The sequence below is a fragment of the Typopeltis vanoorti genome, chromosome 3 (genome assembly GCF_054136105.1).
Source record: "Typopeltis vanoorti isolate ZY-2024b chromosome 3, IOZ_Tvanoo_1.0, whole genome shotgun sequence".
Taxonomy (NCBI): Eukaryota; Metazoa; Arthropoda; class Arachnida; order Uropygi; family Thelyphonidae; genus Typopeltis; species Typopeltis vanoorti.
Window position 1 is genome coordinate 170,178,340 of NC_143551.1, and position 24,620 is coordinate 170,202,959.

Sequence of the window (24,620 nt, forward strand, 5' to 3'; positions counted from 1 at the left end):
CGCAAATCTGCAGGAACAGGTGTTGAAGAACCCTGGCATTGGAATTCGGGCTTTGTTCGTGGAGTTGCTAACTGTAGTCAAGCCCTGGATAACAAGGGTAGCCAATGGTAGGCCGTATGTATGGCAGCAGGATTCGGCCCCTTGCCACACCTCTGGGAAAAGTCAAAAATGGTTGTCTGAAAATTTCTACGACTTCACCAGTCCAAATGTTTGGCCTCCAAACTCCCCAGACCTTAACCCCATGGATTATTTTGTATGGGGCGCAGTTGAAAAAGACACCAATCGCACTTCCAGTAATACAAAAGCCCAGTTAATGGATAAAATTAAAACAGTTTTTGCAGCCCTTCCCAGGGAGACTGTAGCATCAGCTTGTTCGAGGTTCCGAAGCAGAATTGAAGCTGTGATCGATGCTAATGGTGGTTATTTTGAGTAAATCTTGTTGATAGTATTGTAATTAACTCTGCCTGTAATGTTTTTTTGTCAATTCATTAAATTTAATAGATACAAAGAAGATTTTCTTTTTCCTTACGAAACTGTCAAATTTATCCCGAACACCCTGTATAGGTGGATTGATACGGTACAAAGTGCCTTAGACGATAGAAATATAAGATCTGATAATGTTGGAGTCTTGGCAAGTAACAGACTGATATGGAGAAAAATTGTAGATAGAAAGTTAGTAATGATGTAATTTTTTCATGTAGTACTATCATATCCTGTACACCCCTTGATGGTAAATGCAGGAATTTGATGATGATATATATATATATATATATATCAGGATTAGGTGTGTTTCTTAAGGAATACCTCACACAAGATAAATAAAGATTGTTCTTTTAATTCATTTTAAAAATTATGGACTTTACAACCATGTTATAAATAACTCTTTTAATTTCCCAACGTTTCGACCTTCATATTAAGATCATCATCTGGAGCATATACAGGACAAGCTGAGTTACGTTACATACAGTAAGCTAGAGAAACAATGATTTGATCACAGGTTATTCTACTCGCCTGACCTCTAATGAAAAAAAAAAAAAAAAAAGATCTGCTCCAATGAACATGCACTGAAAGACGAATGTAAAGTTATCAGCAATACTTTTCTAAAAAATTGTTACAGCCAAAACACTATTAACAAAATTCTCTACAAGACCTCAAAAAACAAAGGTAAACCAGACTACAATAAAACTATAGCCATTCCTAACATTAAAGGGACATCAGATAAAATAAACAGAATACTATAAAAATATAACCTGAAAGCCAGCCTTTAAACCTCCTGCAAAATTAAAAAGCTTACTCAACTCATCCAAAGACCCACTCCCTCTGCTGGCCCACCCCGGAGTATATTGTATTTATTGCACCTGTAACATACCACATATAGGGGAAACAGGATGCACAATTCCTATCAGACAAAAAGAACATAAACGACACATTAAATATAATAACTATGGTGAAGCTGGCCTTTCTGATCATGCCCTGGACACCTTACATAGAATTGACTAGTAAAGCACCGGCTATCCAGTTGGTAGCTTGCTCCACCTTTGCAACGAGTTGCCCTGGTGTTGTACCACCTTACTCCAGTCCTGAAGATACTTTCAGGTGCAAACTTTGTTTGCTCACACTTGGATAAAGGATTAAACTAAATTTATTTTACTCTAACCAAGTGAAAAATAAACTTTGAATAAAGCACTAGCTGTTTATATCACATCAAAACATGGAATGAATGCAAACTTAAGGAAGCCTGTGAGATTATTATCAACCACTCCAATCTGAGCAATAATGATGGTCTAAAAATCCCAAACATATGGAAGGCACATATTCGACCCACGGAACCTTCCTCTTTAAGAGTAACAATAAACAGGACTGTAGATGTAGATAATCCAGGATCCTAAATCAAAAATAACAATTGTAATGATAAAAATAAGACATCATTGTTAGCAAAAGAAAACTATCTATAAAAAAGAATGCTCATGTTATCATAAATATAATTTAGCTTGATGTAGTTTCTAAATAATTAATTTCTAATTTTTTTTCCCCACTAGAGGTCATGCCAGTAGAATAACCTGTGATCAAATCATCGTTTCTCTAGCTTACTGTATGTAATGTAACCCAGCTTGTCCTGTATATGCGTATATGGCTCCAGATGATGATCTTAATATGAAGATCGAAACGTCGGGAAATTAAAAGAGTTATTTATAATATGGTTGTAAAGTCCATAATTTCTAAAATGAATGCTGATCACCGTGCAACACTAAAAGAAAGGATTGCTGTTTTAACTTCTATCATAACTCATAATTATGAATATAATCTGAAGCTGAATTTTGCATGTCAAAGAAAATTCTACAAATGAAGAGGGACAGCCATGGGTTCTATGCTTTCTTCCCCCATCCTTAGCTAACTACTTTATGGAGACTTGAAGAGAAAGCTCTAAATTCCATTCTTAGTGTAACCATACAGATCTACTGTATGGTTGCACTAAGAAGATGAGAGTTCTCCATTTGGCCAAATGGCTTTGATACTCTCAATAATTTTTTTAACACATCTAAACAACCAACACCAACATTCCAGGATCCATGTAAGGATCCTGGAATGTTAGTTCCATGTAAGGACCCTAGTTCTGTTGTGGTCACAATTTAAATTGTTTTCCTCAATTACCTAGGGTAATTTAGTGCTGTGTTCCTATTACAGTTATAATTGTGCTTGATGATGCTGGTTAGAAAAACAGCAAAATATTCATGAGTTTAATAAATTATATTTATTTGTCTTATTGCTCTACTGTTTTAAGTTGTTTATACCATAAAACATTATGAAATAATTAAACCTATGAACAACACACAGACACACAAAAAAAAAAAAAAAGGAACGTATATTCTGGGTGTGCTAAGTCCACAGAATAGCAATATCATCAATATTATATTTTTGCATTTATTTTTGTTAAAGACTCCCCTAATTGTTTCCTGGTTTCACGTGATTCCTAATATTAAACATGATATACTAATGCTTCATGAAGAGGACACTTTTCAATGGAGATAAACACTGCATCACATTTGTGTTAATAGCCTGGGTGTGCGGTCACAAATACAGACACCTTTGAGCCCTTTGAACAGACGTACAGATGGCACAGCAGGTTAAATTCTTAGTGTTCCAGTGGTTTTAAACCACCCAGAAGGCAAGGCAGGGTGTGCACAGACAATAGCACCCAGAAATCAGTGGACTTGATTGGTTATTTTGTCAACCAGTCCAACTAAACATTGTCATTTGTCATGAGTTGCCGATTTTGTTTTCTGAGTGTCGTCTGTTTTGGATGTGAAGTGTGAACTGATGTGTTTAGGACACCAATATAGACATAAAAAATTATATAATATATAATTTTCTATAAATAATTTATAACTTTTTTGCCCATATTTACAATGAGAAACAGCGTTATCCAGAGCTTTTTCATATTGTATGATTGTAGTCAAAGGAGGTAAGCCTCATCCTCCTCTTCCAAATTTACTATTATATTTATAGTAAATTGACTAGTAAAGTATATTGGTATATACTTGAGTATAGTTGGTATATTTTTGAGTAAATCAAAAATATACCAACCAAATATAGCATTCTCCTTTATTATTGTTTTCTAATATATCTTAAATAAACACACTATCCCCCACTCTAGACAGATTTGGTTACAATTAATTGATAAAGCATTCAAATACAATTAATTGCATTGGACTAATTAAAATGAGTGCAGATGTGCTATGCACTCTTAAAACTTTTATACATCGATAAAAATGCAATCATACAGTCAAAATGACTTGAATTTTGTAGCACGGGGTGCATAAGCCACACGACAGTACACCCAACGCCACTGATATATAAGCATTAAAAGACATTTGTGTAAGAATTGCATATACATATTGTGAATAACAGATTATCAGTGAGAGTTCAAAGTCACCATTTCACAAAATTTTGAAATTTTTAGGTCATCATTGACCTTTCATGATCCCAAAGAATCCATAATATTTAAATGTTATGGATTCTTCAATAAAATAATCAAAAGATATGAATAAAGAAAATGAATGAGTACACTATGAAACCCAATTTTTAATTTTTTAAAACAAATACTACAATTCGGTCTCAGACCAGGGGTGTAGTCCTAAAAGAAATAGTGCCAGGGCTCTACCTTGGAAATAAAAATCCAGAGCACGAAGCACGGCATTATTATTATTATTGCGACGCCCATATGGCAGAGATTGCCTTGTTTTCTGAAACGAAAATGACAAAAGCGGCAAGCTGCTATTTTTTGACCGAAAGCTGGAAATGCATTATAAGTCTCATTCTTATAATTTATTATAATGAATTTAAAAATTTTGATACACAAGGAAATATTTTGATACACAAGTTTAAACACAAGGAAATACATAAATATACTTGGTCAGCCAGAGGATACAAATCAGTAATCGACTACGTTATCACAAATTTTAAATTAGCGGAGTTAATTTTAGACATAAGAGCATATCGAGGCTTTGAATTAAACTCTGATCATTATTGGTATCAGCAAAAATTCGTTTTAAACCAAAGTGGCTAAAAACACACAGAATTGAAAATTCTTACCAGCCAAGCTACAAAATTTCTTCATTACAGGATCCTTAAGTTAGACTACAATATCAAAAATGCACAAACTTAAAAACAGAAACCACACATGAATCAAGGGACATAGAAGATGAATGGGAAAATTTGAAACAAATTCTCACAAAAGCAGCAACAGAAACCTTAGGAATAAAGCACAAATGGATTAGAAAAAGAGGACTACGAGACTGGAACAAAGAAATAGAAAATATAATAAAAACCAAAAAGGACAGTTACCAGAAATGGCTAAATTCCAAAACAATAGAAGCAGAAATAGAGTATAAAAGAAATAGTGCAATTGCAAAACGAGAAGTAAGGAAAAAACATAGAGAAAGATGGAACAATTTCGTAACAGAACTAGAAAAGGATTTATTTAAACCACAACCCAAAACCTATAAAGTAATAAAATACATGAATAAAGAAATAAAAGAAAAGATAAAAATCCCAACAATAGATGTAGAAAAATGGGTGACCTATTTCCGAAATCTCTGGACAGATAAGAACAATGAATTAAAATTTTTTTATAAGACAAAGAATGACTTAATAGAAAATATCACAATGTTAGAACTGAAAAATATAATAAAGAAGATGAAAAATAGGAAAACGCCAGGAGAAGACAATATAAATATAGAACTCTACAAAAATGCAGGTGAAAAATTTAATGAAAGACTTTTGAAATTTTTTAATATGGTTTGGATGTCCGGAAAAACCCCTAACTCTTGGAAAAAAGCACTGGTCATCCCAATCTATAAAAAAGGAAATAAAGACAATTGCAATAATTATAGGGGAATTAGCCTGGTAAATACAGGATATAAAATATATGCAGGAATATTAAAAGAGAAACTAAGCAGCATTGTAGAAAACAAATTACTAGAAGAACAAAATGGCTTCCGAAAAGGCTGATCCTGCATAGATCCAATTTTTACTTCAAAAATCAGCTAACGCCTTTTTATTCCCGTATACGGGAGTAGGCGAGGCCATTTAGCCCTATCTAACTTTTGGAGACTGAGTAGGCAGTTCAATCTCCACTGGTACCCAATCAGAGACAGATGGCCCAAGGCTATCACTAATTAAGCGGTACGCAGTGAAGAGAGACGGCTCAAATGTGCCGTCATCTTGTGGTCCCTAACCCTAACACAATATATTTAATGTCTGAAATAATGTGGGTTCTACGGTCGATTTTCTTGAGTTTACAGGACGAAAAACCCGAGTTTCCGGGAGGAAAAACCTGCTTGCCCGTGCCAGAGATCGACTAACTCGGGAACCGGTCGAAAAAAGGCTTAGAAAAATTTCCTCTAGTCGCCGACTAGACTCGAAACCAAGACTTCCTTCGTGCGGCCAAGCGCGGTGGTGTGTAAACGCCACATCCACTGAGCTACACAGGCCAATTTTTACTTTAAAATTATTAATAGAAAAGAGAAGAGAATTTCAAAAAGAAACATATGTGGCGTTTATTGATTATGAAAAAGCTTTTGACAAAATTAGTCGACAAAAATTGTTTAAAATATTAACCAATTTAAACATACCAAACCAACTTTTACAATCTATTCAAGAAATATATACAGGAAATAAAATAGCAGTTAAATTAGAACACACCTCAGAATGGAAAGATATATCAAGAGGAGTACGACAAGGATGTACCCTCTCACCTCTGCTTTTCAATATATATATATATAAATGAAATATTAACAATCTGGAAACAGCATAACCCATTTGGTATACAAATGACCCCGCAAATGAAGATAGATACACTACTATTTGCAGATGATCAAATAGTATTAGCTACATCAGAAGATGACTTACAAAGATCATTAAAATCATTAAATGATATCTCAAAGCAATATAATATGACAATATCCAAAGAAAAAACAAAAACAATGGCATTCAAAGGAGAAAACCCAATAAGAAGTAAAATAGTGATAGATAATAAAATACTAGAACAAGTAAACACTTTCAGATACTTGGGATGTGATCTATCATACGAAGAAGAAAAAGACAGACACTAAAATATCAAACTTTGTCAAAGTAAATGGCATAATAAACAGTATATTTAAGCCATCAATGGTACAAAAACACACTAGAATCAGACTATATAATGTCTTGTCAAAACCAACTCTACTATACGGAAGCGAAACATGGACCATGAAAAGGAAAGATGAAAAACGAATTCAAACAGCAGAAATGAAGTTCCTCAGAAAAACAGCTGGATATACCAAGTGGGACCACAAAACAAATGAAGAAATCTTACAATCCCTAAAAATCAAACCAATTAATTACTACATAAGACAGTATAAACAAAAATGGCTAGAACATTTAAATCGAATGGACAACAGCAGACTACCAAAAATATTATACAGATACAAAATAAGTGGAAAAAGAAGAATCGGAAGACCAAGAAAGAGATGGCATGAGACCGGAACAGGCCACATGGCCTATATTCCATGTTAGGAGGAAGAAGAAGAAGAAGAAAAAATTTTGATAGTTTCAAAAAATTACCAGAGCATCGCCCTGGCCCAACTTCACCCCTGTCTTAGACATTAAAAATTAATGTTTTCAATTTCCATTCTAATCTGAGCCATGCAAGTGTTATTAATAAATTTCGATATAACAGCCATTACTATTGTGGCAGTGAAAAATCTAGCTAGTAAAAGTTAGTTGGCAGATGATACCAACACACCCTTTGTTGTAGGAAAATGAATATTATTGTTACAATGAATGAAATAAATTATTAAACCAACTATGGAGTAAGGAAGAATGTCTTTAAAAATGTTCATTTGCTGATAGTTATTTCTGTAACTCAAAATTGAAATGTGTTCCAGACAATAATTAAGCACGAGTTATTGTCTGGAACACACTGGTGCTCATTACCAAGTTACAAATTGGTAACTTGGTAATGAGTAGCTCAGCATAGTGTGTTTAAGGTTACTCATTACAAGGTAATAAGTAACCTGCTTGTGGTATGAAAGCAAGAGTGAAGTATGGAAATGTTTAGTGAGCAAGTGCAAGACATGTCAGAAGCAAGAAACTGAAGTGAGAAATGCTAATGATCATATTGAGTGTTCATAGAGAGCATAGATGAAGGAGCAAACAATAATGAATGAAATAAGAATGAAAGTAGTTGAAGGTAATGTGAAAAATGAGATGACAGAGAGGAGAGAAAGAGCATGTTTATGCAGAATCCTTCACAGGAAAAAATGTAAACTCAAGCAACTTGAAAAGCATTTGCTGCAGCAGGAAGGAGAATGAAAGGAAAAATGAGTACATGCAAGAGTGAGAAACTGAAAATGGGGGGGGGGGAGAATTTTATGGAGATTCCACAATAAGAAATGTACTTGATAAGAAAGTAGCAAAAGCATGTTTCCCAGGTGCAAAGATCAAGGATGTTAGCAAAGCTGTCAGTATGCAGAGAGTATTCGAATCATTCTTGCTTTCCAAAAGCAGGCAAGAAATATGCAATGAGAAAGGATATAAAAGAAATGAAAAAGAAGAGTGGTTAAGTAAAGATGAGTCTACTATCACAGTATGATAGGAATTAATTGAGAAGAAAGGCTAGGATTGCAAATGAGTCAATGAGAAGATTGTGCAGGAGGAAGGGTATGTAGTTTATAGAGATCTTGAGTGAATTTGATGGATGAAAGGACTTGTATATGCCTGATGGATAGCACTGATTTGGAGTTAGATTTTTAGAAAGTGTTACACAGTAACAAGTTGAAAGTGCAAAATCAAAAAACAAATAGAAGTGTTAAGGGGAACGTAGTCAAGACTGTATCCAGCCACTCCTGGGGAAAATGGGCAGCACAGAATGACTATGCAAGGCCGAGTGTAGTTTAGTTCCAAAATTTGCTGAATGGATTGATAATTACATCACACAAGGGTAATTGTGGACCCAAGGGGAGGTTGAAATGCATCTAAAAGAATGCTAGAAACATCAGAAATAAAGAGGAGACATTTCTGGCATTGGGTAGCTTGACATAGCAAAATTATTGGCAACAGAAAGACTTGGTTGACAGAAGTCTTATTTGATATTTTTATAGAAAGTTTTTTTCACTTGGTTATAATTTAAATTAAAATTGCCAAGAAATTATATTCTTTATGCAAAGTTTATGCATGAAGTATATTCACGACTGGGCTACTTGTGTATATAGAGACTAATAACGTTACACCAATTGCCTTAGTATCCTATGATGCAAAACACGTTCCCCTTGTGGACATCTAATGCTATGCATTATGGGAAGAGCCACTACACAGACTGGTTTCGCCCTTTACCAAGGTAGTATTAAAATATGTCCATGGGTGGGTGCTTTGCATTGTGGGATACTAAGGCAACTGATGTGAAGTCATTAGCCTCCACATACAAGTAGCCCAGTTGTGAAGATACTTCATGCACAAACTGTTCACTTATACCTGGTTAAAGAATTAAACAATATAATTTCCTGGCAAGTTTAACTTGATATCTTTACAGGGAGAGAATGTAAGGGGCATTGTATTTTCAGGGAGTAGAGAGAGAGAGAGGCAACAAGAAGGGAAGGATATATTACTGATGACAGCTGAAGAAATACAACCAACTTTAAAAGTTAAGGAGGATTTCAGAATTGAGGGAGACAGCTCATTAGAGGCAGAAGTCAGCACAAAAGATACTGCTGATTGCTGCTACAGTCCTAAGGAGGAGGAGTGGAGGAAGAACACAAAGATGTGGATGGCATGCATTGGCAAATCAGCAGAGGAGTGCAGCAATTATTGTGGGGACACAGACTGGAGGGATGGAAGGGCACATGGCAAGACGGGAATAGAATTTCTACAGTTACTAAATAAGATATTATCCTACTTATTTAAATAAACAATCATCTTCTGCTGAATGAACAGTAGATGTTCTTTCAGCAAAAAAATAGCAAATGACATATATATAGCAATCTACGGTTTATCCAACCTCAGTGGGAAGGCAACTTACAGTTCTGAGAATGGAAGCGTACGGTAAGTGAAATACAATTACATGGTGCTCCACTATAAGTCAGGTGACATACATGGGTCGGATCAGTTAACTGAAGAACCAATGTCCTGAAGGCTGGATAAATGGTAGATTACTGTACATGAGAGAGAGAGAGAAAATGACACACTATAGAGATTCCACCCTTGCTTGTTTTGTGTGCCAATCCTGGGTTCTCCCACTACCAGTTTCCTGATTAGGTCATTTCATAGCTCATCAAAAGAATCTGCAAAAATGAATGTCAATAACAGAGAAAGCAAATGAATATACATACTGTAAAATAAATGTCTTGCTTGTTATGAACAGATAATCTAATTTTAGCTACTGCAAATTTCGTGTTTCTTTTTTGAGAACAAGCATCCCATTTCAAATTTAACTATCCACCAGCAAAAATCCACCAAAAAAACAGGAATTAGGCCATTAATTTGCTACATAACTGGGAGAGAAGGCACATTTCCTATAAAGAAAAAAAAAAAAAAAGAAAAAAGTCTATGCAATCTATGGATTAAAATTACATACTGTATCACAAAGAAAAATGTTCAGGATAAATGTAAGGGCTGCAAAATATGAAAGAACAATTTAAAAAGACAGCATGATATTTATTTTTTATATATAAACATGTACAAATACAAATCAGGTTGGTAACCTTGTTCTTGGCATGAGCTAACTACAACGGGTTGAATGAGAACTGCTATGTATTTCCATAAGCATATGCTGCACATACCAAGAAACCCAGACAAAATAGTATACACAAGTGTAACCAAAGTGTGGTTACTTCATATGTAGTGAATTATTTATTCAAATTAAGTGAAAACATGATTCTCATCCATTATTATTATTATTATGTGACACCTCCAGGGAGTCCAAAGACTCATCGAGGGAGAATGTGCCAACAGCATTGAACGACTGAATCCCTTCCAACTACTAACTGTGCTCAAACTTGCTTAACTTTTTGCGAGCCATTAGTAGCAGAGGCTCTACCAATCGATCAACCTTTGCCAGCAAAGGTTGGTTGATCCATTACCAGGAAATACTTGCTAGAGTAAATCGTTCTATTTTATAAGTTTTATGATGAGAGTTGAAGCACTTATATAATACAGATGAAAAACTGTTTCACTTATTTAACAGCATTAAGTCATCTTGTACATCATTAATTTTAACCTGCATTTTCACTTTTTTTTTTAATGATATACAAACAAAACAAAGTCACTTATCCATCAGGTAATTAATAGTTTTTTTTTTGCAAAATATAAAAAAATTGAACCCCCCCCTGCACCCATAGGGCAGGATAAAGTGCATATAACATGCCATCTTCAGATTAATGTTGCTTTCTCTATCTAGCTTAGCTGTATACATACTGTATAGAACACAATGGTCAAGATTTTGAAACTTCAATGAATCTGTCAGTCATATTTTATAACAGTGACAGTAGAATTGAATAAAAGTAATGGCTACACCATGATACTATTCAACTTTGCCAAGGCATTTGACAGAATACCACATGGAAAGCTATTACAAAAACTGGGGAGGATGGGAATGGATAGGAGGCTAGTAGCATGGACAGGAGAATGGCTGAGGACACACAAACACACCAGAGAGTAGTATATGGTGGAGTTGAGTCTAGGAGAATGATGGTGACTGGGAAGTACTTCAGGGTTCGGCAGAAGGCCACCACTCTTTAATTTGTACATCAATGACATAGGAAAAGATTTAATAGGGGGATATTCAGTTGTTTGCTGATGATGCAAAACTGGGGAGAGCAATAGTTGATAAAGGTGATGTAGATATCCTGCAGGATGATTTAAATAAATTGGCACTGTGGGCAAAGGATAATGTGTGTCCATTTAATGTTGGTTATGCACTTCGAGTTGAAAAGGTTGCACATGGTGTATCACACTAATGGTACTGGTTTGCAGGAAATTGATGGGGCTAGGGACTTCGGGATAATGGTGGACAAAGAGTTAAAGTTCAGAGGGCATATTGCAAAAGTTGATAAAATAGTCATCGAATTATTTGGATTTGAAAAACATGCTAACAAGTAAAGATAAGGAAATTATTATCCCTCTTTAAAAGGCTATGATTCAGCCACATCTTGACTACACACACACCCAGATTAGGTCACCTGGTTTCTTGGGCACCAAGAGGTGGTCAAAAAGATTCAGAGACGAGTGACCAAGATGGTGACAGTTCTGTTCTGTGGAATATTACCTACGTGGATAGGTTGAAGGTTTTTGGGTCAAAGTTTAGTTGCTAGGCGGAAAAGAGGGGACATGATAGAAACTTTTAAGATATTAAAGGAGTTTTATTATTGATGCAAGTGATATTTTTTAATATATGACAAATAGAGAACTAGAGAGCCATCCGTGGAAGTTGTGTAAGAGTGTGGTTAGTGGGGGTGTGCAGATCAGATTTGTGCTTGAAGAGTGGTGAGTGAGCGAGTGGAATGGATTGCCAGAATTAGTTGCAAGTTCCCTGACGGTGAATAGATTCAAGGAGAGGTTTGATAGGATTTGTGTGTATGATGGTTGATTTGAGTCTCCCACGATGAGTCTTCGGACACCATGGAGGTGTCTGCATACAATAATAATAATATAATTATTTATGGCATCTCCATGGAGTCCGGAGACTCATCACAGGAGACCCAAATTATCCACGCAATCTATCTCCTTGAACCATTAATCCTGCAGAGGTTGCGGTCAAAAAAATTGCAGAATAGGTCACGTGTATCTGAGGTACATTCATTACTAGTATGTGCTAAAATGCGATAAAACTTAAAAAAAAAAAAAAAAAAACTGCAAATATAGTACGATGGTTTATATATTTTCAGTTACAATCTGGAAATTATTGAACAAAGAAATAAAGAAAAAAAACAACTAAACCAATACTATACTGACATCGGAGTTCACGGTATCTCTCAGATACTCTATCATTCTCATCATCGAACTTGAGTAACAAAATCGCTGAATCTCTTCAACATCTGATGGATTATCCAATTGATATATTTTTCCAGCCATTTTCAACTAATAAATAATAATAAAAAACAACTAAACCAATACTATATTGACATCGGAGATCACGGTTTCTCTCGGATACAATTTACTATGAACTATCACACACCTTTACATAACAGGTGTTAAACCAAAACTGACTGCATGAAGAGTGAGGAATATCACTCATAACATATGCATGCCCAGCTACTCATGACCTCCATGCTATACACTGGATATGTGTAAGAATATTTATATCAAACAATTGGTTTGTATCTGTCAGATCAGCCGTGACCTCCACAGGGTTAACAGACAAAGCATTCAGAACTAACTCTGGCAACCCATTCCACTCATTCACAATTTTCCAAGCAAAAAATCTAGTCCTCACACCTCTACTAACTACATCTTTATTCAACTTCCAGGGATGACCTCTTGGTTGGCTCCTCCAGCCAAGTACTAAAACATTTCCCCTGCACCAATCCTATAAAGCCTTTGAAGCAGCTAAAATGTTTCTATCATATCCCATATTTTTCTCCTATCAACCAACTTCTGCAATTCACACACCCTCAATGTTATCCTCATAGTGAACATCTTCCAACTTGCCATTTTGGTCATTCAGCTCTGAACCTTCTCCAAGCAATCCAGGTGACCAGACTTGAGTGCAGTAATCCAGATGTGGCTGTATCAAGGCCTTATAAAGTGGAATAACTTCTTTATCTCTACTTGTTAGCGTGTTCTTCAATAGCCAAGTAATCTTATTAGCAACTTAGCAATATATCCTCTAAACTTTAACTCTTTGTCTACCAACATCACTAAATCTCTAGCTTCATATATTTCCTGGAGTACAGTTCCATCAATGTGGTCATAGCTTGTAATATATTTATCCCAAAATGCACAACTTTACATTTCTCCACATTAAATTGACACTAATACTGACAGCCTATTTAATTAATCATCCTGCAATTCTCTCCACAATCCTCTCCACATTGCCTTGATTAACTATTACTACTTAATTTCACATCATCACCAAACAACTGAATCTTTCCTTTCAGGTTATTTCCTATATCATTTATGTACAAATTAAACAATAACACACCACTAGTCACTTTTTTTTTGCCTCAATTCTGCCCCTCCATATACCATTTTTTGATATCTGTCCAGCAGCCACCCTCTTATCCACATAACCAGTGTAATATCCATCCCCATTTGTTCTAATATCCATAAAAGCTCCATGAGGTATTCTATTAAACGCCTTTGCAAAATCCAGCAGACTCATTGTGTAGCCATTTCCTTTACCTAACTCAGCTGTTACTCTCTTATAAAAAGTTAATAAATTACTAAGGCATGACCGACCCTTCGCAAAGCCATGTTAGCCCTCATACAGTATCATATTCTTATGAGGGCCAACATAGCGTTGTGAATTCTCTTTTTGACCAATTTTTTCAGTACTTTTACTACCACACCTGAAATACTAATTGGTCTATAGTTTGCTACTGCAATCTTAGAACCTCCCTAATGCAAGGGAATTATTATGCCCTGTTTCACTATCTTGGAACTCTACCAGAGCTGAGACTTAAATTAAAGAGCCTAGTCAGAGGCATTTCCAGCTCCCTTGTACATTCTCACAAAACCTGAGCTGATATCCCATCTAATCCCAAAGCTGTATTTACATTGAGATGCTGTAATACCCTAAGAACCTCCATTTCATCCATCTTTATTCCCACATAAGCATCTGTTGCATGTTACAGCAGTATGTTACAGTAGATGTCCCTTGGATGATATACCCTTGCAAAGTGGTCAGTCAGTAACTGAACTATTTTATCTGCTTCTGTCTCCTTGTGGCCATGAGCACTGATTAAGGTTAATCTTCGACAGTCATTCTTCCTATTACTTGCCACATAATGAAGGAATCACTGTGATTTTTTTTGTCTGCTCAGCTAGATTCTTCCTGTAATCTGATTTTGCCTTCCTTACCAAGCTGGTTACGTTTCTTGCTGAGCCTTGTACTGTTCATGAGTTTAGTGTCACCTTTCTCCTTATATATATATATATATATATATATATATATATACCCTCCACAGCATTTTCTTCATCTTCTGCAGCTCATGCCTAATGATATTACTCATCCATCTAACTCATAAGCTACCTGATTAACCCTTACCTTAGGTATACAATTTAATATTGCTTCCTCTAGATGTCCCTTAACTATCTCCCATGCACCACTAACATCTTTCCCTTGCATGGCTTTAATATTATTATTAACAGACCTCCATGGAGTCAAGAGACTCATTGTGGGAGATCCCACACACACATGTGCACAACTCATCGTACTGCGACTTAAATGCATTCATGTCCCTACACTCACCACACTCTCAGGGAATGAAATCCAACTACCCACCACTCTCCATGAAAAAATCTACTCCTCATCCCCTTGTTCACACCCACCTTATACAGCTTACAGGTACAACTTCTAGTTCTCTCCCTGTCCCTAGATATCCTATGGAAAATCTCAACTATGTTAATCTGATAATTATCCCTCACCAACTTATACATCTCAATCATGTCTCCCCTCTTCCTTCTATCCACTAGGCTTTGTAATTTGCAGTCTCTCAATCTGTCCTCACATTCCAGAGATCGGAAAACATCTTAATCGATCATCTCTGGACCCTCTCCAACATCTCATCATCCTTTTGAAAACATGGCAACCAAATCTGCGCACAGTAATCCATATACGGCCAGACTTTATAATCCATATAAAGTGTTTTGTACAATAGAATCGAAACATCCTTACTTCTTCACACCAGTGTTTTCTGCATCATTCCCATAATCCACTGTGTCGTCCTTACAATTTTAAGAAAAATGTCCTCACATGAAATTTCAAGTCTCTGTCCACCACATTCCCCAAATCCTTCATCACCTCCTCCAAACCTATCCAAAACCCTGCATCCCACCTTTGCTTTCAAAATTTTAAAACCTTACATTTTGTAGCATTACAATGCTCAGGAGACAGCTTGCGGGTGTAGCGTGGAATGAGGAGTTAGCTGGAAAAGAGATCAATGCAACTTGGGGGATTTTCAAAAACTATCTAGTAGATGCAATGTCTAAATGTATTCCAAGGGTGAGAAGGTTAAATAAGCTAGGTGTGAGATGGATGAATAAAGAGATTAAGCATGCGATACAGAGAAAAAGGGCATTGTGGAGGCAGCATAAGAGAAGTGGAAGTAACCAATTTCATGAGGTCTACAAAGACTAGGCAAGGAGGGTGACTTGGTTGGTGAGAGTAGCTAAAGAGAGGTATGAACAGCAGTTAGCTAATGAAGCCAAAAAGAATCCTAGGGAGTTCTTTCCATATGTAGCCAGCAAAAGAAAGAATGATTATGGAAGGATGACACTGATTGGTATAAAGAAAATGGTATAAAGACAGCTGTTGCAGAATGTGTGGTAGAGATACTTAATGAGCAGTTCATAAAGATCTTTCAATCTTGTGAATGTGACTTCATGGAGAGATTGAGAGCAGTTGATGATGGGGAGGAGAGACTAACTGTAAGTGAGCAAGAGGTGTTTGGGGAGTTGAGTAAACTAGATGTAAATAAGGCTGTGGGACTTGATAATATATCACCGCATATTCTGAAGGAATGTGGCAGGGAGTTGACACCTGCCTTGACATATTTTTTTAATACGAGTCTTGCACTTGGTCAGGTTCCTAAGGAGTGGAAGGAGGGCAAGATTGTGCCACTTCATAAAGGAGGTGATCGAACTCAAGCATCAAACTATAGGCCTATCTGTGTGTCAGGTGTTGTGGTTAAGTTGTTGGAGAAGTTTGTGAGAACTAGGATCCAGAGTTGGGTTGACAACAATGTTATTATCTTCGATGGACAGCATGGATTTGCTAAAGGGAGGTCATGTTTTAGTAATCTACTTACTTATTACAATAATGTGACTGCTTCCTTGGACAGAGGAGAAGGATACACAGTAATATACTTAGATTTTGCAAAGGCTTTTGATACAGTATCTCAAGATAAATTGACAGGCAAACTAGAGCAGATGGGGTTGGATATTAGATTAGTGCACTGGATTGGAGACTATCTATCTGATAGGTACCAGTCTCCATGCACCCCCATACATCAACAAGTTGTGTATGGGGGTGCGATATCCAGGAAAAGGAAAGTCACTAGTGGAGTGCCTTAGGGGGTCTGTTTTAGGGCCATTACTGTTTAACTTGTATATTAATGATATTGGAGAAGATTTGGATGGAGATATTCAGTTGTTTGTAGATGATGCACAGTTGGGACGAACCATAAAGAGTAGTGAAGCTGTTGTGGCCTTACAAGAAGACTTGAATAAATTGAGTGATTGGGGAAAGGACATGGGGATGCGAGTTCAATGTCGCAAAATATAAAGTTTTAAAATTTGGAAAACAAAGATGGGATGCAGAATTTATGCTTGGTGAGAATATATTGTTGGAGGTAGAGGAAATAAGAGATCTGGGGGTGATAGTAGATAAGGATCTAAAATTTAGGGGACACATCGCCAAAATTGTGAAGACAACACTAAGGCTTCTGGGAATGATGCAGAGGACACTGACGTGTAGAAGTAGGGAGATTCTTGTTCCATTGTATAAGGCTTTGATTAGGCCACACATGGACTACTGTGCCCAGATTTGGTCACCGGATTTTCAGAAGGATGAAGAGATATTGGAAAGGGTCCAAAGGGGGACTGACTAAGGTAGTTTCTGACCTGTGGAATGTCGAGAATGAGGAAAGATTGAGAAGATGCAATTTGCAGAGCTAGTGGACAGGAAGAAGAGGGGGAGATATGATAGAGACCTACAAGTTGGTAAGGGGTTGTTATAGGATCAATGGTGGAGAAGTTCTACAGAGAACAGTGGGAGAACCAGAGGTCATCCCTGGAAACTGTATAAAGAGGGTATGAGTAAGGGAGTGAGAGGCAGGTGTTTTTTGTGCAGAGTTGTGAATGATTGGAATGCCTTGCCTGAGAGTGTGGTGTCTGCAAGGAGTTTGAGTGTGTTTAAGACATGGTATGATGAGATGTGTGTGATAAAAGGACCTCCCAGATGAGTTTTTGACTCCATGAGGCCTTGGGGTAATAATAATAATAATAATTAAATTGACATCCCCACACACTGGCCCATTCAGACAGTCTATTTAGGTCATCTTGTATAGCTACAACATCTGCTCTACTTCTTATAACTCTCCTCAACTTTGCATCATCGCAAATAACTGTATATCACCATTTAAGTCCTTTCCAATGTCATTTACACACACACACCATTAAATAACAAATATAGTACAAAAAGAAACGCGCTTGAAAATATACAATACTTGAGCAGTACCCACATTATTATATGACAGAAATTTGGGCAATAAACAAACAAGATAAGCAAAGAATAAAAACAAGTGAAATGAGATTTATGAGCAGAACTGCAAAATACACATTATTAGATCAAAAAATGAATGAAGACATTTTAAAAGAACTAAAAACAAAATCAATAGAAGAAAATGTAAACAATTATAAACAAAAATGGATTGAACATGTAAACCGAATGGCCAACACCCTAAACAAATACTAAAATATAAGCCAATTGGAAAGAGAAGGCAGGGTAGACCTCAAAAAGGGTTATTGGATGGATAATGAGACCGGAACAGATGTGGTCTATACCTGTATGCAGTGTTATGATGATGATTAAATAACAATGGCCCCAAAAACAGAGCTCTGGGGCACACTACCAGTGACTTTTGGAGGGGGAGCGGAGGAATAAAAGTGGCCAATTCAGCAGAGTACTGTCCATGAAAGTATCTGTAGAAGAGACACAAGGCAGAAACTGAACGTCCATGAGAGTGGGATTGAAATAGGCCTGTCAAACTACTAGTTTTGGAAGTTTTTCCACTTGGTTAAAGTATAAATTAAAGATACCAAGAAATTATATACTTGGTTTAATCCTTTATCCAAGTGTAAGCAAACAAAGTTTGTGCCTAAAGTATTTTCAGGACTTGGGCAACTCATACAGAGAAACTAATGACTTCACATCGCTTACCTTAGTATCCCATAATGCAAAGCGCACATCCTTATGGACATGTATAATGCTATGCATTATGGGAAGGATCGCTACCCAGATTGGTGTCAACCTTTATTGATGTCTCAAAAGTGGAAGCCAGACTCAGAGGTGATACTAAGGTTGAAGTAATGCAGAAGTCATATTTCATATACGAGTAGCCAAAAGGTGTCAGACCTTATTATTAAAATACTCTGGATCATTGGTGCACCCAGGGAGGAGGCCAAGTGGCCCCTCCCCCACAAAAAAAAAAGGAAAAAAACACTAGAAAATTTTCCAAAAATATTTTCCTAATTAAAATTATTATTATCATCATCATCAAATTCCTGCCATGTACCCTCAAGGGGTGTACAGGATATGACAGTACTACATGAAAAAATTACATCATTACTAACTTCCTATCTACAATTTTCCTCCAAATCAGTCTGTTACTTGTCAAGACTGCAACATTATCAGATCTTATATTTCTATCGTCTAAGGCACTTTGTACCGTATCAATCCACCTATATCTTGGTCTTCCTCTGGGTCGTTTTCCTGCCAACCTGGCAGAGAACACTTGTTTTGCTAATCTTTCCTCTCCCATTCTATTTAAGTGACCATACCATCTGAGATTAGCTCTGCTAACGCATTCCTGGATGCTGACAATGTCAAGTTCTTTCCTAATATCCTCATTTTTAATATGATATTGCCATTGATGCCATCTGTTCACGCCTCTAATCTTTCTCAGGACTCTCATATCTGCGGTCTCTAGTCTTTGGTCAAGTGTTTTACTTCTGACCCAGCTCTCAGATCCATAAGTTAAAATTGGTTTGAACACAGTCTTGTATACAGCTAATTTAGTGTTCCGACTAATTTCTTTCTTCTTCCATATGAACTTATTCAATTGACTTCCCACGATACCAGCTTTGCTGATTCTGTTGTCTATTTCTATATTTAGTTTACCATCTTCAGTAAAAATTGTGCCTAAGTAGCTGAAATGTTTTACTTGTTCCACAGGTTCTCCATTCACAACACAGTTGACATTTTCAATGATTCTGCCTATTTTCATTGTCTTTGTCTTTTTATTGCTGACCTTCATACCATATCTATTACAACAGCTATTCAATTTAGTCAGAGAATCTTGCAGACTTTATGTTGTGTCTTCTATTTCTAGGCTACTTATGAATTAGCAATCACATAAGGCGGGAATCTCCTATAGCACTCGGAAATCCTGGCCGCTATGAACGCAAAGCGAATGAAGTAATGCTTTGGCACTACTCCGCTCACCTGCGCCGGGCCAGAGGAGATCACGGGTATTATGTATTGTGATCACTGCAGATGCTCAGTCATAGCTCGTATGCGATGTGTAGTGTGTATTCTCAAAATCGTCTACTCAACTCCCCCCCCAAGAATAAATCTTGAGTGCTCGGCCCACTCGAAGATTAAATCCTGAGTGCGGCACTGCTCTGGATTAGAGAAAGTTGTTGGAAGTTTTTCCACTTGGTTCTTACTCTAATTCTTGCATGGATGATCTTGATAAATGCCCTCCTTCTTGCAAGAAGAGATCAAAGGAGTTCTGATTTCTTTGCACTGCTCCATGTAGACATTCATTTCTGCTGCTTGCTTCCACAAACATTTCCATGATCAGTGTTCTTCAACATTTGCATTAGTAATTCCCTGTTTCCTTCTATATCTATTAAAACATATGCAGTAGCTATTCAATATCCATATATATATATATATATATATAGTTCAACACCAAACCTACAAGACATTTTTTTTCTCTTCATTCATTCCATCTACTGCTATATTTTGGTTCTTTCCACTTATGTTTCCTAAATAGCACAATCTACAAGTCTTCAAATCCAATGTTAACAAATTTCTTCTTTTTCATGCACCTTCTGCTCATCCATGGTACTGATATACTATACAATAAATAATCTGGGTGGGTGGGATTATCATATAAAAAAAAAAAGAAAATAAAAATAAAAAGCACTGAGAAAACTCATTGCTTTTAAAATCAACAATACAAAATATTATTAAAAATAAAATTCATACTTCTATATAAATGAAAATAACAAAATAATAATAAAAGTCGTAACTTTCTAGTAAAACTAATTTATTCAAAATGAGGGCATTCAAAATTTGTCAGGATCGAGAAAATATTCTCAAACTGACACACTTGGCATGGCTATCAGGCTCTGATATGTTATTCAAGACTACCAAAGAACCCAATACTTATCACAAGAGGTCCTTATATTCTACAAACTATGATAATATTATTTTTGTATGATTTATCAGGAGATGTTCTTACATCTAACAGCTTAAATATCTTGCTTTGAAGACATTTACATTAGCACATTCATTAATCAACTCTGCAAATCCTTATCACTTTCAAAATTGGCATACCATGAGTGGCATAATAACAATAAAATACGAAACACACGAAAAATCTTGATATTTAATTGTAAAAATGTTCACCTATGTTTTTTTCACAGACATTTTCAGGACAGACGTGTAACAGCAACACAGATACAGCTACCAGTGTTCAACTTGTTTTCCCATCCCTATGCCTTCATACAGTATCTCTCTATATCATAGTGACAGGCTTCTCTTACCATCTTATATCTCGATCATGTCATCTCTCTACCTCCTATTTGCCAACTCTGAAAACAACAGTTTTTAAATTGACCTTCCAAGCCAACATGCAAGTCTCATGACAATGCCAGTAACTCTCCTCTAAATCTTCACTATCATTTCCTTATTCCCAGATATCTAGGGAGTATACCTGAGCAGAGTATTAATTCCTTATGGCAGCAATTCTCTATGTGACTTTCCCGATGTTTCTGGTAACGTTCAAATCTTCATCCAATATCATTCCCCCGATATTTATTTCCTCTACCTTTTATTGCATAGTTCCAACAAAAATCATTCATCTTCTCTGGTCAAAGTGATTATAACTACGTGCTTGACAGCATTCTCCCCTCATCAGTCCGAGCAAGAGATTATTCATACTCGGTAACATCATATGCCTATCCTTACTCCGCGAAATTTAGCATCATCCACGAACGGCAATATATATATATATCACATAACATTATCGTGGGCACGCGCATTTCCAAGAGTACGCAACACAATTTAAACCTCAACATTATGAACGTTCGTGTTACAGTCACGGATAAAGCGAGCGGTTTTAACATTTGTTGCATCATACGCATAATAATGAGTGTTAAGCATAATGACCACTTAATAAGAAGCCAAGATGGGGAAGACATAGACACACACACACATATTCCTTAAATTGCTAATTCTTGAGAAAGAATCTTACCAAAATAAGAATAAAGATTCAGATAACACTTAAAGTAAGCAATCATTCAAAAGGAAACACGCCATCTAGTTTTAAAAATATTACTTTATTATGACAAATTAGTTGCAAACCCATTCCCTCTGGAGACAATTATTTAGTCGGTAAATAACATTTGCTTTTGAACTTTTGAAAATAATCTAATCTAGTGAGAATACAACTTTCGGTATGAATATTACAATACTTGCTATTACAGTACTTAAAAGGCAACTAATTCTGCAGAGGAGTTAGAATATCAGAAAAGAGACTTGAAAAAGTGTTGTTGAATGAAGTGGATGTACAGAATCAGGGAAACTAGATTTATTAAGGGGGGGGGAGGAGTAGTAAATGCAGACCTTAGGGAGGAGTTGAGTATATGAATGAGTATAACATGCCCGAGCGAATAAGGACAACAAATCAGAATGGGATAGTTAGTATAAGGTATCACGGTAGGATGGGGCTAATGAGGGTCTGAAATTCATGTACACTAATGCTAGGAGTATTAGGAACAAGAAGGAAGGATTTTTGGCCATGATTGGCACTTCCAGACCACAGGTTATTGGCATTAGTGAAACATGGCTGACTGTAGATGATATAGCTAGTGGCACTGAATGTGATGGGTACAGTGTGTTCAGGAATGAGAGGGAGAATAAAATGGGGGGAGGAGTATTGATGATAGCTGATGAGCTACAGCCAAGGAGAATAGAAGTTGAATTGCAGGATAGAGAAAAGAGGCCATTTGGAGTGAGATTGTGGCTAGCAGAACATAATATACAATTGGGTGCTGCTATAGACCAGGTGATGGAAAAGAAGGTGGAGATAGTATGCACAAGCAAATAAAAGAAATGAGTAGAAGGAGGGTAATTATTATGGAAGATTTCAACTATGGTCGCATTCATTGGAGTGAGGAGAGGACACACGGGAGGAAGGAAGGAATTGGATTTTATGTGGTTATAAAGGGATAACTATCTGCGACAGCATGTAATGGAAAATACTAGGGGGTCAGAGAGTGCTTGACCTGGTAATAGCATCTGAGAATTTGGCTGTAACAAATATGACCACATTGCCACCAATTGGTGAGAGTGATCATAGGATCTTGACTTGGGAGGTGGCTAAAGGTGTGGAATTTACAATTAAGACAGGGTACATGTGGAACTATCGGGTTGGTAAATATAACAAGCTTAGGAGTTTTATTAGTTCAGTGCCATGGCATGTACAACTGCAAGAGCTAGAAGTTGATGGTGCATGGGAGGAAGTTAAGAAGTGTTTGCATGAAGCAATGGCTGACTGTATACCTAGAGTCCGAATAATAAATCAAGTAGGGTTTAAATGGATGAATAACACCATTAAGCTTGAGCTGCAAAAAAAGAAACAACTATGGAGGGAATTTAAGGAGAGAGGTGACCAGCAGGCACATGAACGGTATAAAGCACAGGCAAGAAGGGTAACGAGTGTGGTAAGAAAAGAAAAAAAAATTACGAAAGAACATTGGCCATGCAGACTAAAGAGAATCCTAAACAGTTTTTTCGATATGTTGCAAATAAAAGAAAAAATGTATATGGCAGAATGATTTTAAAGAATGTTGATGGTAGGGAGGTAACTGAATCAGCTGATATAGTTGAGTTACTTAGTGAGCACTTTGCAAGAGTATATCATCCAGGTGGTGACATTGCAGAAATGAATGAACCAATAGATTATACGGGAATTGTGGTGAATGAAGTGGAGGTGAGTAGTCTATTGCATAACCTCAATGTTATTACATCTGTGGGATTGGATGGTATACCAGCTCGTGTCGTACGTGAAGCGGCTAAAGAATTGTTAGTACCCTTGACCATTTTGTTTATTTTGAGTCTCGGGTCTGGTTTAGTCCCGAGCGGGTGGAAAGAGGGGAAAATAGTTCCATTGAATAAAGGAGGTTCCAAGACTGCTGTTGTAAATTACCGACCGATTAGCATATCAGGAATTGTTGTCAAGGTCTTGGAAAAGTTAGTCAAGAAAAGAATACAGGATTGGATAGATGAAAATGGCATATTGTATGGGGAACAACATGGTTTTGTGAAGGGTAGATCATGCCTCAGTAACTTGCTCACGTCTTATAACACAGTGACGGCTGAACTGGATAAGGGTAATGGGTTTTCAGTGATTCTACTGGCCCTTGCCAAGGCTTTTGATAGGATACCACATGGAACTCTAATCAGTAAATTGGAGCAGATGGGGATGGATATAGGGTTGGTGAGATGGATAGGAGGGTGGTCGATGGAGAAATACTAGAGAGTGGTTTATTCAGGAGTTGAGTCCAAAAGACGGCTTGTGACTAGTGGTGTGCTGCAGGGCTCGGTTCTTGGACCACTACTTTTCAATTTGTTCATCAATGATATAGGAAAGGATCTGAGAGGAAGCGTTCACTTGTTTGCTGATGATGCAAAGTTGGGTAGAGCAATTGTGAGTGCACAGGATGTCAAAATTTTATAGGATGATTTGGATAGTTTGGAGGACTGGACTAGGGAAAATGGATGTCAATTTAATGTGGCAAAGTGTAAGGTTATGCATTTTGGAGTGAAAAGATTAGCAGCAGTATATCACATTGGTGGAACCATACTCCAGGAGATTGATGAGGCTAGGGATTTGGGAGTGGTGGATAGGGAA

General features: G+C 36.7%; 1 protein-coding gene across 13 annotated transcripts in view; it reads right to left on the reverse strand.

Annotated features, from left to right (window-relative positions):
• LOC150108741 (uncharacterized) overlaps window positions 1-24,620 on the reverse strand; it is a 189,706-nt gene that overhangs the window by 19,080 nt on the left and 146,006 nt on the right. For 8 of the 13 annotated variants that reach the window (XM_090416198.1, XM_090416190.1, XM_090416192.1 and 5 more), the window contains one exon: window positions 9,867-10,049. The exons of 1 other annotated variant lie outside the window; for it this stretch is intronic. The gene's annotated coding sequence lies outside the window, so the exon portion shown is untranslated. Of the gene's footprint in view, window positions 1-9,556; window positions 9,712-9,866; window positions 10,050-21,112; window positions 21,908-21,959; window positions 21,999-24,620 lie in introns of those variants that run through there. 4 more of the 13 variants (XM_090416200.1, XM_090416202.1, XM_090416201.1 and 1 more) reach the window with 4 other exon arrangements.